This window comes from Astyanax mexicanus, chromosome 13 (assembly GCF_023375975.1).
Source record: "Astyanax mexicanus isolate ESR-SI-001 chromosome 13, AstMex3_surface, whole genome shotgun sequence".
In the NCBI taxonomy this organism is placed as follows: Eukaryota; Metazoa; Chordata; class Actinopteri; order Characiformes; family Acestrorhamphidae; genus Astyanax; species Astyanax mexicanus.
In genome coordinates this window covers 21802466-21818511 of record NC_064420.1, presented here as the reverse complement: position 1 = coordinate 21818511, position 16046 = coordinate 21802466, and the positions used below count along the sequence as shown (strand labels likewise).

At 39.1% G+C, this 16046-nt stretch overlaps 1 protein-coding gene across 7 annotated transcripts in view; it reads left to right on the top strand.

Annotated features, from left to right (window-relative positions):
• The window catches only part of nhsa (Nance-Horan syndrome a (congenital cataracts and dental anomalies)), a 112461-nt gene that overhangs the window by 30465 nt on the left and 65950 nt on the right, over positions 1 to 16046 (top strand). The gene's annotated exons all lie outside the window — the stretch shown is intronic.

Here is a 16046-nt window from a genome sequence, read left to right as displayed (position 1 = left end):
CAGTGAATCGAACATATAAACTGTAGTGTTCATTGAAAGGGCTCCCATCATGGGTAGTCTTGTTAAACAACAACTGACACAGGTTAGCCAATCAGAAAAGAGCTTATAGAGTCTTATGCAAAAGTTTGATTTACTCTGGTCTAATGTCACTTTTCCCAAGTTAACAAAAAATTAACAAATTGCTCTACTAGAAACACACTTCTGTTTTACTAATGGAATATTAAAATAGGAAAACAAATGCAAATTTTATACAAAAGTTCAATTTATTTACAGTTTCAAAATGTAACAATTCTAAAAATATATAAAATTGTGCTATTGCTTTTTGGGCACAAAAATATAAACCTGGCATCTGCCCGAAGGCTTTGTCCTCAGCAGGTGAAAGGCGGAGTGGGAGCATCTGGGACGGGCTTGCAGGCAGACAAGATGCAGGTGGAGCAGCTTGTGTAAATAAGAAAACAAGCAGCGTCGCACAAAAGCTGCAAGCTCCGGGCATTCTCCGGCCTTCCAAGAGTGTGAAACGGGTCTGAAAAGAGGTTGTGAATAGAGCAGAGTGTGTGTGCTTGTGTGTGCGTGCATCAGTTTGGCTGTGTGTTTAAGTGATGTCAGCTTGTCTTAGCTTTGGCATCTGGCTCAGAAAGGAAGACACACCCTGGCCTGAGCTAAGTTGTTCATAATGTCCCAAATGTCAAGTTAGTCAGACAGGATATATGGAGTTCTATTGAGTAACTATTGTTAAACTTAAAAGACGATTTATTTTGGTTAATGTAATATAATTATGATAACAATATAAACAGTATAAAAGCCATGGGTTATGGTTAATGTAATCACTTACTGACAGATCTGTATGGAGTTCATTTTTTTATTTAAATAATACTTACACTTGACACATAACATACAGCGCTGTAAAAAAATAAGAGACCACCTAAAAATGATGAGTTTCTTTAATTTTACCAAATTGAATACCACTGGAACATAATCAAGAGGAAGATGGATGATCACAAGCCATCAAATCAAGCTGAACTGCTTGAATGTTTGCACCAGGAGTGACATAAAGTTATCCAAAAGCAGTGTGTAAAACTGGTGGAGGAGAACCAAACCAGGGTTATTCCACCAAATATTGATTCTTAACTCTTAACACTTTCTGAATATGAACTTGTTTTTTTTTTTTTTTTTGCATTATTTGAGGTCTGAAAGCTTTGCATTTTTTTTTGTTATTTCTTATTTTCTGCAAATAAATGCTCTAAATGACAATATTTTTTATTTGGAATTTGGGAGAAATGTTTTTCGTATTTTATAGAATAAAACAACAATGTTCATTTTAATCAAACATATACCTATAAATAGCAAAAGCAGAGAAACTGAGTCAGAAACTGAAGTGGTCTCTTATTTTTTTACAGAGCTGTTTACCCAGCTCTTGAGCAGCAGAGTGTATGATATGTTGGTTGATTTTGGTTTTCTTAAATTTAAAAATGAATATAAAATCATTAATTAGCTTTTATTTTTAGCTAAATTTTGTGGTTTCAGTTACAGAATATTCACATCATGCCAAACCCTCTTTAGTTTTCACTGAAACTATGATTCTAAGCAGCTAACAATTAGGCTAACAGATGCATTTAGCCTGTTGCTAACAGGGGTGCTAAATCATAACACACAACTCTCCTTGAATTGTCTTAAGGTGTTTAGAAATATTTAATAGACTGGATTATGTGGTTTCTATCCCTGTGTGAGTCCTTGTTGTATATAAACACCAAGTAAATTATAGCACACAGCTAAAAACAAACAGCATGCTAACTGATGAGATTTAATTTATACGTTTTAATTATGACTTATTAGCTATGTTATCCTCAGAGCTCCAGTGTACAAATAAAAAGGAAAGCTCCAGACTTCTTTATTATTTGTTTTTGTTTTGTTTATTTAAAAATGCTGGCTCACACTGGGTCCAAATTTTAAGTCCTGCAGAAGCTGCTAGCTAGAGTTGGATGTACTCTGTCTCTGCAGTAAATCCCATCATCTCTTCATCTCTCTTTCTCTCTTTCTGTTCTGAACATTGATCCCTTCAGACCCCCGCCCTTCAAAAAGTAGCTGCAGACAGAACAGAACTCCACAGAAACCCATAAATCTGTAATCATTTGTGTTTTGGGCAGCTGCTTAGCCGAAGGGGCTTCTCTGTGGAATCCACGCTAACTGCTAATTAATTCATTAGCAAACGTGCAGCTAGCCCAGCAAGAAATCTGCTGTTAGGTAGTGTTAAAAAAAGAGTTAAGGTCTTCTTAGAGCAGGGAGCTCAGTCAGTCCGCTGTAGGAGTAATAACAGAGGTCAACTTTCTGAAAAATGTGAGGTTTTGGCCAGCACAGATTTCACCATCAGCTCAGCCTGCAGTTAGCAAAATCCACAGGGCACAGAGAGAGAGAGAGAGAGAGAGGCCAAAACCAGGGTCTTCACTTTGATTTGCTGGAGTGTTTCTGTCTCTGTGTCTCGGGGTTCAGAACTTTCCCATGGAGGCTTTATTCAGAAAGGTCTTAGAATTTCCCCTCTCACCATGACATTTCTCTATGACGTGTTCAAATGTAGCCACTAGCGCCACTCTGGCTAATACTCTGAAGTGAGTCTGCTTGTTTTATTGCCTGTTTGAGAAGCTCAAGTCAGATAAAGCTAAAATACAAGTTCATACATCTTTGTTTCTGGACACCAAGCTCAAATATTCACTACATATGAAGAAACAACACATATAGTATAAGTCTACCTCTTTTCAACCCATGTGGTTTTATCCTGTTTATGATTTGTACATTGTAAATGTATTATTAAAGATTATTAAAGCTATACAGAAACATTTGCAAAATTATTTTGTAAACAAAAAGTGTTAAACAAACCAGAAAATGTTTTATATTTTAGATTCTTCTAAGTAGATCACAGATTGCATTTTTGTATTCTGTTGGGTTGGGTTTGTGCACTATGTGTGTGCAACAAGCGAAGGTGTACGCGTGCACAGGGCACACCCTTGTTGCCAAGATATGTATCTGAATATAAAACATCTGACGGTTGACTTTTGTCAGGGTTTAGATCAGTCAGTGGTGCACCTGTGTTTTCTGTTGCCAAGATAGCATATGCCAGAAATTTACCTAAAAACACCTCAGTTCCAGACCACCGCACCTATCGACGTAGATATATTAGAAAGATCCATTGCTATTTTTCCAGTGAAGGTGCAAGGTGTTGGCAGGGTGTTAGATAGGGTCCTTGGTATTTTCTTAGTAACTTAATGGGGTGGATACTCAGGGTTGCCAGATTGAACAACAACAGCAAGCAAACAGTGTACTGAAGCCATGAAGGTGATCTGCCAACTTTCAGGTAATCACTTAGCTTCTGGAGGGTTGCTAACCATAGCTAGGTAACTTACCACCTTCACTAGTGTAGTAGTGATGGACAGAGACAAGGATACTTAAACGTATGTATTCACTAATCAGTGTAAATTTGGCAACCCATGTAAGCTTCGCATCTGGGAAAGAAAACTCTATGCAGTGTTTGGAAATTGGACTTCTGTAGCTGTTTTACGCTCTTGCACTTATTATTAAATATAGACACACACAAAATATAGTTGTCTTATGGATTTAGGGCAGGACCAACCTGATGTTTGGCAGGTGTTAGCTTTAGCACTGATGGTTAGCATTAGGAGGACTGTGTTAGTGCAGGGAGGGAGGTCAGCAGTAAAACAGTGAGGTCAATAGTGAGGCTTGTTTATGAGCCAGATGATGGGAAAGCATTGTGTAGCTTAGCGACAGGAGCTAATGGTTTTATTACTCAGTTTAATGGAGCCTGGACCTGTTTACTGGGATGTCTGGGAGAGCGAGGGGGAACATTAATATGTAAGCTATGCTCCAAATCAAATATGCAAGAATTTAAAGTGCAGGTCTTAGCAAAGGTCAGAGTCTTAGTTACTGGTTGAACTGGGATTTTGAGTGTGTTGATTACTGAGGAGGAAGTATCACCTGTGTGTGTGTGTTACTTGGATGCGTCTAGTGGTTTTGTCTCTGGTTCTTTTTATCTGGACTGGCCAATCAAAGAGTCTCCATCTGCTCCTCGTTCATGAAGACACACAGCAGACCGGTCAGTCATGAGGCAGTCTTTTAGGGTTTTGATTGGTGGATATTGTGTTGAGTTTGCCTGTGTTTTATCATCACTGGACTGAGATGAAGCAGGTTCTTCAGTTGCAGTATAAAACACTTTATATGAGTTCTGGTCCTGAATCAGGTCTTTGTTTCATGTCACAGTCAAATCTTCCAGAGGGGAAAGACTTGACCAAAGCCCAACATCTCTCTGACTGGAAATGACCTACACTGACCCAAATGGTTGATTTAAATCTGATTGATGTATAGAGTCATGAATAAAGTTTGGAGTCTTTTATTTTTTTATTTCTATAAACTTTTAGTGTTTTTTGCTGTGTGTTTGAAGCTTGAGTGTGTTACAACCAGCCCTGTATATAAAGCTATTTATTTAGATAGATAGCTAGGTAGATAGATAGACAGACAGACAGACAGACAGACAGACAGATAGATAGATAGATGCACTACACAAAGTGCTGGGGACAGAACTGCAGTCGAAGATGGGTAAATGGATCACTCGCACAGTTTACACTCAACTTATGTGTCTCAAAGTATGTGTCTCCAAAAGGGCCCAAACACAACAGATTTTATATTTAATCACTAAATATCAGTACTAGACAGTATCTACCTGTACAGCTGTTTCTATCGTTTTTAAAAACGTGGCAAAAAATAATCGTAAACTAATTGACTATTCGAAAAAATAATGATCAGATTAGACGACTACCAAAATAATCATTAGTTGCAGCCCTAACAGATAAACGAAGAACATTATAGGAACATTTAGCAACATTTTGAAAAGATTCCATAAATTGTTAGCCTGTTATGTTACATTAATAATGTAATGATGAAATAATAATGGTTTGCATCACATCTTAGTTTGAACATTTTTTACTACATTTCCCAGCTAGATAAATACAAACGTTTTAGAAATGTTAAAGGTAACATTTGCAAAAATAAAAATAAAAAGTTTGAAACATTGAAGCTGCAGTACCAGAAGGTTTAAATTTAAATTAAATTTAAATTAAAATGTAAGTGAAACGTTTCAGAAACATGACCGACAAAACATTCTTCTAACAAAAATTGTTAGGTGGGCTAGAGGTTGAAATGCTGCAAATGAATAAATCATAAATATGAAAAATGAGTCTTATTTTGAACAGTGTGTGGAAACTTTTTTGGCTTTGGCTCCAAAAAATAATAAACCTTGTGAAATCCTTTTTAAATAAGATTTATTTTAATATGTTTAAATGTATCCACATTTGTTTTTTTAAACATATAGTACAATGGCAATACATACATAAAACTAAATTGAACTAATATACGTTCACACAGCAGGTAAGTATGGCTCACATCCGATCTTTTATGCCATTTGTGATAAAGGTGTGTCACTTGTGTGGCTGTGTAAACAGCAGGAAACACATTGAAATTGACCTTTTCAATTCCGATTTGAGCCACTTCAGTATGTGATATTGAAATTCGATACATAACCAATTTGCGGCAAATTGTTTTGAAAAGGCAGTGGGTAGATGACAGGAAAATGGACATCAACAGTGAGTTGAGGGTTTTAGTGGTGGAAAAACGAAATAACTGAGCTCTAAAATAGCTGGATTGTCTTTGTTCTGGTAACATAAGAGGCATTTGTCACAAAGGCATGGTGTTCCTAATGAATTGGCTAAATGGTCTTGAACAGCTGGTGCTGATAACACCAAGATTGTGGGTTCATTCAAAGTGCACACCCTTCAACTAAATATTGGACAGAAAATCTGAATTTGATTAGAAAATCAAATTGTTACCTGCTGTTTAAACGTAGCTTTGATGTTCTTATGGTGAAAAAGTTATGACACCCCACAATTATTACTTAAAATAAGTAACATTAGAATGAGGTGCAGCATATCCACTAAAGATCTGATGATTAGAGCATCTGTTATAGAAGATTTTGGTGGAGCCTGTCTCATTTAAACGTCAGATTTTAGTCTGGTTTGCTCACGTTTGTTGGATCACCATGGCCAGAGATTATTTGAGCAAGTAGCACAAGAACTCAGTGTGGAGGTGGAGATGTCATGGTTTGGGTTTACTTTGAAGAAGAAACCGCAGGAAAGTCTGTAGACCCCTCCTTTATAGAATCCACTATGAATTTTTCATCTTCTTATCTGCCTAATATTGTAAAAGCCCCAATTGTGCTGCCATACCAGTGCTGATCCATTAAGGCATGAACTTCACATGACCTCTGAAGGTGTCCTGTAGTGTCTGGCTCCAGTGACACCAGCAGCAGATTCTTTAGATCCTGTAGGTTGTGAGGTAGGGATCACTGGCTGTCTGTTTTTGGGGGACTGCACACTGGGAACACCACTCATGACCTGTGTGATGTTTTGGAGATGATCTGAACCAGTTGTTTAGCCATTACTGTTTGGCTCTTGGCATTTTTTCCAGTTTCTACACCTTTCCTTAATCACTTTCTTCAACTGACTGTTTACTTGCTGCCTAATATGTCAACCCACACCTTCACAGGTGCCACTGGAGGAACCATATCACATGCAGAGCTTTCAGACCTCAAATAATGCAAAGAAAACCATTTTTAATCAAAGTTTTAAGAGTTCAGAAATCAATATTTGGTGAAATAACCCTGCTTTTTAATCACAGTTTTCATGCATCTCGGCATGTTCTCCTCCACCAGTCTTGCACACTGCTTTTGGATAACTTTATGCCACTTCTGGTTTGATGGCTTGTGATCATCCATCTTCCTCTTGATTATATTCCAGAGGTTTTCAATTTGGTAAAAGTTTCTCTTATTTTTTTTTTCAGAGCTGTATTAACTGTATTTATAGTGCTGGAAAATTATGACACTAGCTGTGCATGAATGAGTGTGTGTGTGTGTGAGTGGGTCTATGTAAACTAAGAACAGACAAGCTGTGGCAGCGTTAAGCTCCGCCCTGCAGGCTCATGTTTTTGGATGGAGGAGAGGAAAAGTGTTTGTGTTGTGGTTTCTATGTCGGTCGAGCTGATTAAATCACACACACACACACACACACACACACACACACATACACACTTTATCCCACAGCTAAACCAGAACACTGCTGTTCGTGCTCATGTTGTTAGATGGAGCTGATGGCAGGAGAGTTCTATCTATCTATCTATCTATCTATCTATCTATCTATCTATCTATCTATCTATCTATCTATCTATCTGTCTGTCTGTCTGTCTGTCTGTCTGTCTGTCTGTCTATCTATCTATCTATCTATCTATCTATCTGTCTGCCTATCTGTCTGCCTGTATGTCTGTCTGTCTGTCTATATGATCTATCTAGTATGAGTGGTACTGCAGGTAAGTCCAGGTTTCTGTGAATATCAGGGTTTTCTGCTCTCTCTGCAGCTTTACTCTGGCCTCAGTATAAGTGTGTGTGTGTCTGTGATGGATGTGAATGTGCTGATGAAAGAGTTTTAGCAGAACCAGGAGAAATCCCCCCAAATCCAGCGGAGCTTTCTATTGGACAACCTGACACTGCCCTGTCGCCATGGAAACATACAGGGACTCTCCCTCGCCCAGAGTGTGTGTGTGTGTCTGTATGAAAAGTGTGTGTGTGTGTGTGTGAGATATGAGAGAGAGATAAGTCGCAAGTTGTTGAGATGGCAGGAGTATGTGGACGAGCATTGTCTTGTCGGAATGGGACAATGGAGTAAGCATCCAAACAAAAAAGATAGGGTCACTGGTTACATGACCTTATTTCAGTAACATTAGGCTGTCATAGTGCCGCTAACGGTAATATGGCATCATAAGAAATTTCACCCAACACTAAAACAGCAGGCCTTCTGAATGTGTGACACCTGACAAAAAAAAAAAACTGTTGACACTGGCGCTGACAGTAGTGCCCCCACACATCGCCATATTGGTCTTTTTCGTTGTACAGCCATCTGCCAATGCTGCTGACACTGTTGACAGCATGACCTATGGAGCATCACTGCTCGTTGAATGTCCGAATACCTTGCTGTTGGGTCAGGAATGTCTCCATGCATGACAGATATTCCTTAAGTTCTTCCTCTCTGTGGCACAGAATACATTCTTGAAACACTACCATGTCCCATGACTCCTCTCAAACTATTCCAAGTGCTGGTATTGCTCTCAAACTTCTTTCCAAAGTGTTCTTCCCTTGCTAATTCACTGGTCCTGCATTGTTTAATGCAGGTATGCACGATATATATCATTGAAAAAAAACTTTGTTAAGCAATGTTACATTTTTCCAATATCTTGCAGCCCTAGTATATTGTGTATATCTGTGGAAAATAAAGATATTAATGTTAACTGTAAATGTGAACTGTAAATATATTAATGATATTATGATATTAATGTCTTTCTCTCTTTTTTTCTCTCTCTCTCTTTCTCCCCCGCTGGCTCTGCTGTCTTATCTGCTCAGGTAAGTCCCTTGTGTTTTTCTTGTTCATTTTCTGTTGTGTTAATGGGTCTAATTTAATTTAATCCTTCTTTATATGTTTTGCAAAATTGGGCGGGGCTAAATTACTGTACACTCAAAGGGTGTATGCATTATCTACACCGATCAAGCATAACATTATTTATACAAAAGCAGTATGTAAGACTGGTGGAGGAGAACATGCCAAAATGCATAAAAACTGTGATTAAAAAACAGGGTTATAATTTGGGAGAAATGCTGTTTGCATGCAGCTGAGCATATCTGTTAAGCATATAGGAGCACTTTGTAGTTTTATAACTACAGGCTGTAGCTCTGTTTTTCTGCATACTTTATTATCCACATTTCACTCTGTTCTTTAATAATCAGTAACCCACTTATTATTTAGTATTATAGTATTATTTGCGCAGTGAGTCGTGCTCAGGACATCAGTGACATGGCGGTGGTGGTGGTGTGTTTTAGAGTGTGTTGTGTTAGTATGTGTGGATCAGACACAGCAATACTGCTGGAGTTTTTAAACACCACATTGTCACTTCTGGACAATAGAACAATAGAAAAAAGCCGGCCAACAGCATCCTGGCACAACGTCCTGTAAACACTGATGAAGGACGAGAGGATGACCAACACAAACTGCAGCAACAGATTCAGAGCTTCTGTTTAGGACTTTACACCTGCAAGGATTGACAGTGAGTGAACAGTGTGTTTAAAAACTCCAGCAGCACTGCTGTGTAAGGTCCACTCGTACCAGCACGATACAAGCGAAAGGCTATGCTCACATTACCAGGCTGAAGTGACTTAAATCAGATTTTTTTGCGTAATGTGGCTCAGATCTGTTTTTTTCATGGCAGCGTGAACATGCCAAATCCGATTTTTTTCTAATCAGATCTGAGCCACTTCCATATATGGTCCTAAATTGGAAAAGTATCCAATCTAGGGACATGTGACGTGAATGTGAACAGTCAAATCGAAATTCATGCATCTTTTTGCTTTTACGCATGCGCTACGTGCTTCGTACCCACCATCTCTTGCTGCAGCTGTGCAGCTATAGCTGTAAAAAACAGCAAAAGCAAACCGCCTGACCTTTTTTTTTTACCTCCTCGACCTGAGTACTTCAGACCAGCTGTTTACTCTCCACTCCAGCAAAACAGAAGCCGCTAGCGCATTTATTTTCCTTTATAAAGCTGTGAGTCTCTTCAAATATGACGTTTTTTGTACATGTATCAATGTGTGGATGTGAGGCGTTTCAGGGACAGATTTATTCACATTACACACAGATACAGGTCACTTAAATTTGTAAATGTGAACCGCCAAGATAGCCAAATTCGGTCTGAGCAAAAAATCAGATTTGAATAATGCAGCTTGTAATGTGAATGTAGCCTAACACTCCAAACTCCAGGCTTTGAGCAGTCGTTTTGGATAGTGTCTACAGAGCATGGGAAAGTTGTATTTCCCTGAAACAGACCCTTTAATGGTGCTGTTATATCCCTGCAGAATGACTCTGGGAATGACTGTGTAGCGTTATGTTCCTCAGGATGTTGTAACATCTGATCTGCAGGGGATTGTTTTTCCCTGGTTGCCTCTTTTTTCTCAGACTAATCTAATCCTGCTTTTTAGGGACAGTGTGCTTCAGTTACTTTAGCCTCATCTATAATCTCTCATATACACTCTCAGACAGACGAGCCACTGTCATTAATATTCACACACACACACACACACACACACAGTCAGATGGCATCTGTTGTATAACGAGGCCACCCAGCTGACCTGATCATGCAAATGTGTTTTCATTTAAATTTCAGCCTTGTCATCCCTCCCTGCCTGAGTAATGACCTACTGAGACATAATATATAGAGAGATACATATATACAGCTCTGGAAACAATTAAGTGACCACTTCAGTTTCTGAATCACTTTCTCTGATTTTGCTATTTATAGGTTTATGTTTGAGTAAAAGGAACATTATTGTTTTATTCTATGAACTATAGACAACATTTCTCCCAAATTCCAAATAAAAATATTGTCATTTAGAGCATTTATTTGCAGAAAATGAGAAATGGCTGAAATAACAAAAATGCTTTCAGATCTTTCAAGTTCATATTTATAAAGTTTTAAGAGTTCAGAAATCAATATTTGGCGTAATAACCCTGTTTTTTAATCAAAATTTTCATGCATCTTGGCACGTTCTCCTCCACCAGTCTTACACACTGCTTTTGGATAACTTGATGATGGCTTGTGATCATACGTCTTCATCTTGATTATATTCTAGAGGGTTTCAATTTGACATTTGCTAAGCTGGATGTTTCAGGTGGTTACAGTGGTATTCCAGTTGTTTGCAATCATGGTAAAAGGCAGTTTTTAGCCTCTTATAATAACTTTTATAATAACTTTTTCTGTGATATCCAAATAGTTGCAATAGGTTTACTAGGCTTTTGTTATGCTGTGCCAAGTGGTTGCTGTGGTATCCTGATTGGTTGCAATGGATTTACTAGGTATGCAGTTGATAAGTTGTTTTAACTGTTTGTTGTGCTGTTGTTGAAGAGTTGGTAGAACATACACAATGTTTCTGCTATGCTATTGCTAGGATATCCCTGGTAGTTGCTGGCTGACTTCAGATATGCGGTGGACAATGGATGGATGGATGAATGGATAGGTGGATGGTCTGATCCAGTGAATCTTGTTTTCATCTCCATCACATTGACGGCCATTTGCCTGAGCCCTGTTTAACTCTGGAAAGTGCTGGAATACGAAGCTCAATACACGGCAACTCAACTCTGAAACTTAAAGCACTCAAATTATCTGCTGGAATGTCTTGATTCCATCTTTGGAAATTTAAAAAAAGAAAGCTGTTTTAACAGCACATGGAGGAACAGCTAAAACAAAATCCAGCTCATTTTAAATTGTGAATCTGATGACGTTCTCTAAAGAAGGTAAGACAAAAGGAACAAGAAGCAGACAAGTAGGTGGTAAAGAGGTTGAGATAAGACTCAGAGCTCAGGGATTAAATCCCACTTTGTTCCCCTAAGAGACCTGGGCTGGAAATAAGCTGCTGATATCTAGAGCACCTTCCTCCTTCACTGATAACCCTAAACCATTTAATAACTGCATCTCCCACAATCCACCCTGGTGAGGATTTCTCCACTATCTTTCTACTTCTTGCTCAGAAATCTCCATATATATGAAATAAGACAGACAGATAGAGGTGCATCTGAGCTCGTCTTCTGTTCTGCTGGAGGACGTTAGAGCTGGAGCTCTATCTGCCGATCAGTCTAAAAGATGAAGAGCTGCGTCTGCTGGAGATTTAAAACCCTGGAGTGTTAAACGTCCTTAAATTGTTCATGTATTCACACCAAAGTTCTAAATAAGTGAAACTGCTCGTTTTTCTCAGCTGAACTCTGTGGAACTGGTACTTTAACCTGTGATGTGTACCTGTGCTGTAACAGCAGACTGTACCTGTGATGTAACAGGACACTTGTGTAACTAGATACTGTTGCTTTGTTGTTGGTACTGCAACAGAAGTCTGTTCATATGCAGCTGGTGCTGTAACAGAAAACTGTACCTGTGCTCTAACAGAAGACTGTACCTGTGCTGTTACAGAAGACTGTATCTGTGCTCTAACAGAAGACTGTACCTGCGCTCTAACAGAAGACTGTACCTGTGCTGTTACAGAAGACTGTATCTGTGCTCCAACAGAAGACTGTACCTGCGCTCTAACAGAAGACTGTACCTGTGCTGTTACAGAAGACTGTATCTGTGCTCTAACAGAAGACTGTACCTGCGCTCTAACAGAAGACTGTACCTGTGCTGTTACAGAAGACTGTATCTGTGCTCTAACAGAAGACTGTACCTGTGCTGTTACAAAGGACTGTACCTGTGCTGTTACAGAAGACTATATCTGTGCTCTAACAGAAGACTGTACCTGTGCTGTTACAGAGGACTGTATCTGTGCTGTTACAGAAGACTGTATCTGTGCTCTAACAGAAGACTGTACCTGTGCTCTAACAGAAGACTGTACCTGTGCTGTTACAAAAGACTGTATCTGTGCTCTAACAGAAGACTGTACCTGTGCTGTTACAGAAGACTGTATCTGTGCTGTACCATAAGACTGTATCTGTGCTCTAACAGAAGACTGTACCTGTGCTGTTACAGTAGACTGTATCTGTGCTCTAACAGAAGACTGTACCTGTGCTGTTACAGAAGACTATCTGTGCTCTAACAGAAGGCGGTACCTGTGCTTTTACAGAAGACTGTACCTGTGCTCGCACAGAAAAGTGTACCAAGCTGTAACAAAAGACTGTACCTGTGCTGTTACAGAATACTGTACCTGTGCTGTTACAGAAGACTGTACCTTTGCTGTAACAGAAGACTGTACTTGTATTGTTACAAAAGACTGTACCTGTGCTGTTTTAGAAGACTGTGCCTGTGCTGTAACAGAGGACTGTACCTGTGCTCTTACAAAAGACTGTACCTGTGCTGTTTTAGAAGACTGTGCCTGTGCTGTAACAGAAGACTGTACCTGTGCTCTTACAAAAGACTCTACCTGTGCTGTTTCAGAAAACTGTACCTGTGCTGTAACAGAAGACTGTACCTGTGCTCTTTCAAAAGACTGTACCTGTTCTGTAACAGAAATCTGTGCCTGTGCTCTTACAGTAGATAGTACCTGTGCTGTAAAAGAAGACTGTACCTATGTAACAGGACACTTTACTTGTTTAATTAGAGACTGAATCTAGCATTTTAGTATTAATGCAGAGGTTTGTACTGTAAATCAGTTCAGTAGTGGTCACTATGTGTGTGTGTGTGTGTGTGTGTGTGTGTGTGTGTGTGAGTGTGTTTGTAAGGGGACACTCAGGGGTAACCATGCGCTGCTGCTTCAGTCACTCTCTCTCTCTTTAAAAGCATTTCTGGCTGCAGTTGCACTTCACACACACAGACACACACACACACACACACATACAGCCTCAGTCAGGCCACACAGACACAAAACAGTAACAGCAGCTCAAACTGCCATCAAAAATTAACCTCACATCTCACTACTGCCACATTATTGCAGATGTGTGTGTGTGTGTGTGTGTGCATTCTTGCCTGGCAACACTAAGTCCAGTCTGCTCTGTGATCCAGTCCAGAGTTTGTCTGTAACTCGAACAGCAGCTGCAGCCCAGATAAAGCCTCAGACGGCGGCCGGTGCTGCACAGGGCAGTTCGATTCAGGGCAGTCGGAGGTCTGGTCTGGCTACAATTACACCCAGAGAAACCCCTTCATTTGAAAATCAGCCTGCTTAATGATCTCTGATACGATCTGGACCCTCCCCCGTCCTTTAGATCTGCTAAACAAATGGAGGATTGGGTTAAAGAACACTGCCCACCTGTTACTGAACTCCTCCACATGGTTGGAGGAAAGTGTGAGATGCTGAAGGTGTGTAGTTAGCGCTGTGATTATTAATGTTCCTAAGCTTCCATCACTTGTTAGCTGCATTAGCCTTGTAGCTCCAGTTTAAACAAGCAGGAAACTTCAGACTCCAAACCTGTCCTACATTACAAAAGCAAAAAATTAGGTGTTGAATTGACTTTAGTAGAGTTTATTTTAAGTTACACTTAAAATACTGTGTATTGTGTGTCACATTTTATACTAGAGAAAATAGCTTGCTCTTATAGCCTTCAATGTATCCAGGCAAACAACCAATATATAGTATACGATATAACTGAATACCCAAGGGAGGGTAGCCCTAGTGGAAAAGACTGCACAGTGATGGTGAGTTAGGATTGGAGGGATATGTCCATTATGTAAATAAATGATGGCAGGAGCCAATAGGAAACTCTACCTAAACAAAGTGAGTGCAGATTGATTGATGCTTTACATGTATTTAATAAATGGTATAATATGTTTTTTAATCTATAATTGGGGTAACAGGGTGGTGCTGATGTATTTCTGTCTCACACCAAACTTGAATTAAATCTCTGTAGAGTTGGAAACAATATATTTTTATTTTGGTTAACACTGTTAACTCAGTCAAAGAACTTTAACAGGTCTCGCTGCTGTGGGCACCTAAGTAATTAAAAAAAAAAATTCTTTCAACATCGAACAAGCTCTGGATTTTAATCTACACAGGTTTATTTGGGTGAGTAAAGCCCTGTTTATTTACAGTAAGCTTAGATTTCCAGTTTATTAGCACAGTCAGCAGCGCTAGCCACAGTTAGCAGCAGCGCTTAGCGCTAGAAAATGCCGCCTGACGTCACTAAACTGAGGAGCTCTATCATTTAGCGGTTTGTTCCATGTAGCTTGTTTTAACTCGGTAAACACACAGGCTACAGTCTGTGAAAGAGAAATGTTACTGAAACTGTACTTCAGCAGAGTGGTTTTACTGCTTTTTTCAACCTGACTGGAAAATTCATGCATAAGGAGCATCGGATTTTAAGGCGCACTGACGATTTTTGAGAAAATCGAAGAATTTTATACGTGCCTTAAAGTGCAAAAAATACGGTAAATTCTCTGCTATTCCACTCAGCACTCTGCAGCTGCAAACAATATTGTAACATTTCTGCCTGCTTAGGTGTTACAACTGGCTTTTCAGCTATGCTATGGCATGGCGATACATAAAGAAATGCATATTTGAGGTAAAATTATAAACAGTTTTATATTTTTCGCACTATAAGGCACACTTAAATACTTTAATTTTCCCAAAAATCGCCGGTGTGCCTTAAAATCCGGTGTGCCTTATAGTGCGAAAAATATAGTATATCTGATGGACTGGAGTGACAAGGCTACTGTAGCTATAAGCCTATTGTTTGTTTCAGCCACATTAGTGTAGTTTAACTTCAGTGCTAGTTGGGGCTAACAGATTAGCATAGTTTTTAAAGTGCACCTGAAGAAATTGTGTAATATTAAGTGCAGTTAGCACCATGCTAACTCATGTACAGATGTACGTTTCCACTGCTTGTTAGCTGCATTAGCCTGGTAGCTCCAGTGTAAAGCTAAGTAAGGTTGTTTTGATTTGTTCAGGGAGCTCAGCGGTGTGTGTGAAGACCCTCAGAGGAGGAATAATCGTACAAATTCCTCCCTCCACAAGTGTGTCAAAGGTCAGGCAGGTCATTTCCAGTCCACTGTCAGAGGGATAAGTGAGTGGGGTATTAGGGGGTTGGGGGGTGTAATGGGGGCAGTGGGAAGGGTGGAGGGGCAAATACAATACATTTTTTTAGTGTAGCGTTCAGAGCGAAGAGAGTGAGAGAGAATACAACCATACTATGACCATGTACTTTATACTGTATAATAGAGTAGGCGTGGGCGATATGACCCTAAAATAATATCACATATATTATATATATATATTTAACGGTATTTCTGTGATGATTATATTTCTGGCGATTTGCCAAAACACTGAATCTATATTTTTTAAATATATTTTTTTATATATTTAACAGTAACTAAGAATTAGAAAGAGAAAAATAAATAATAATAATAATAATAATAATAATGTACCAATATATATAATGTAGCAAAGAAATAATGTAACAGATATGTAACACAATATAAACTCC